The sequence below is a fragment of the Tupaia chinensis genome, unplaced genomic scaffold (assembly GCF_000334495.1).
Source record: "Tupaia chinensis unplaced genomic scaffold, TupChi_1.0 Scaffold000279_1, whole genome shotgun sequence".
Classification (NCBI taxonomy): Eukaryota; Metazoa; Chordata; class Mammalia; order Scandentia; family Tupaiidae; genus Tupaia; species Tupaia belangeri.
This window is the reverse complement of record NW_006159762.1, coordinates 1,656,004-1,658,247: the sequence shown is the minus strand read 5'-3', so window position 1 is coordinate 1,658,247 and position 2,244 is coordinate 1,656,004.

Genomic DNA, 2,244 nt, shown 5'->3' with positions numbered 1-2,244 from the left:
AGTGTCAAGTATTCAATGAGCTCTTTGAAGGTATTCTTCACCTCTGTTTTTACTTTCTAAAAATTCTAACATCTGGTGGCCTAGTGGTTAAGGTAGCTGGATCCCACATGGTCAACTGCATAGTTCAAGTCCTGGACCCAGTAGCTTGAAAAACACACTGTGTGCATGCCCAAAATCCTGAGAGGAGAATGGAGAATGGAGAAGGGATTGTAGACATAGGCATACTGGGGGGAGGGGGAGAGGGAAACGCTTTCTCACTTTCTCTCTTTCTCCGTCTCTCTTCAGTGAATGCGCATACTCTGTAGCAAAATAAAAATAAAACTGTGGGGATCGGCAGGTGTCATGGTGGTTAAAGGTGCTGGACTCTCACATGGCCAATCACAGTTCGAGTCCCAGACCTAGTGGCTTGCTTTCTCACTTTCCCTCTCTCTCTCTCTCATTCTCTCACTCACTCTGTCCCTCTCTGTTCAAACCAAAATAAATAAAATAAAGTTAAATAATAATTATTTATAAAAACAAAAACAAACAAAAATTGTGGGGCCAGCAGGTAGTATGGTCGTTAAGGTGCTGGATTCCACATAGCTGATGCTGTGGTTCAAGTCCCAGACCTGGAAGCTTGTAAAACACACCAGGTGCATGTGCATGAGTACCCAAAATCCTGAGAGGAGACTGAAAGAGAAGGGATTGCAGCATGGCCATCCCCCCGCCCTGGTTGGGGCATTTCTCTCTCTCTTTCTTTCTGTCTTTCTCTGACTGTCTCTAGAGACTTGACACACCCCACAACAAAAACCTAAAAAAAAAAAAATAGCATTTGTGATTATTTTATTGTTATACTTTTATCTTTCTGCTATAATTTCTCATCTGTGCATGAATGTTGTTCACTTTTTCTACCAGATCCTTTTCTCTCTCTCTCATTCTCTCTCTCTTTTTCTGTTTTCCTACCAATGCCTGAGGTAGGAAAACAAGATTTCCAGCTTGTGGCAGTCCAGTAATGATCATTGATGGCTGAACTTGGACTCCAGTCCAACTACCAGAGGCTTTAACATGTAAATTACAGTCATTTTCAACCTCTGTCTCATAGCTATAACATCTGAGTCATTTCTGAGTTTAGTTTTTGATTACTTTATCTCTTTCTATTTTTAAAAGGAATTATTTATTTATAATTAAATAAATTAAATAACCATTTGTTATTATTATTTTTCTGACCAGAGCAAGAAGGGGCAAGAGAGAGAGCAAGCCACCAGGCCCGGGACTCAGCCATGTGGGAATCCAGCACCTTTAACCACCACACCACCTGCCAGCCCCCTGTATCTCTCTTTTTAAAAAAATTTATTAATATTATTATTTTATTTTTTATTTTTTGAGAGGTTTTTGCTATAGGGCATGTGCCCTCACCAGAAAGACAGAGAGAGACAGAGAGACAGAAAGCGAGAAATCATCCGTCCCTCAAGGGGGGAATGGCCACACCGCAATCCCTTCTCCTCTATTCTCCTCTAGGGATCTTGGGCACATATGCACACATGCCCAGCATGAGTTTAAGCCACTGCGTCTGGGTCTTGAACCGTGGTCCACTACATGGGAGTCCAGTGACATAGCCATTATGCCAACTGCTGGTCCCAATATTATTGTTTTCTTTTTTTAAATCTTAACCACCACACCACCCACTGGCCCCTTGATTGTTTTATCTCTTAACAAACAGTGGGTTGATTTCACTTTTTTTTTTTTTTTGGCATGTCTTGTAATTTTTGATGGAATACCAGACATATATATAGAATGGCAGAGTCTGAAATAAATATTTACACTTGCAAATGGGAAACCTTATTTTTTGCATGGCGGCTAGTGTGGGGGTTGAGTCAAGCTAGCCAGATCTGAAACTGGGTTCAGGCTTTGTCGTTGCTATGTTTACCACTGATGCACTATCAGCTTCAAGTTTTTCTTGAGAGGCCTTGTGCTTAGGGTGGTGGCTAGGTTGCTAGAGGGTTTTTCTCAATATTCCTGTGTTGCCCTCAGCTTGTGGCCTTCCCTATGTGCTTGTACGTCAAAGAGGACTTCCCTGATCTTGAGTCTCTGACTGCAGTAGATTGTTATCACTGTCACCTGGCACTTGCTAGTTAGTAGTAGTGGCCAAAGATGTTCTTTTTTCTTTGTCCAGCCCCAATTTGAAGCAGGCCCCATGTCTGTAGGTCTTGGCAGTGAGCTTGAGCTTTTTTTTTTTTTTTTTTTTTTTTTTTTTTTCTGGGGACC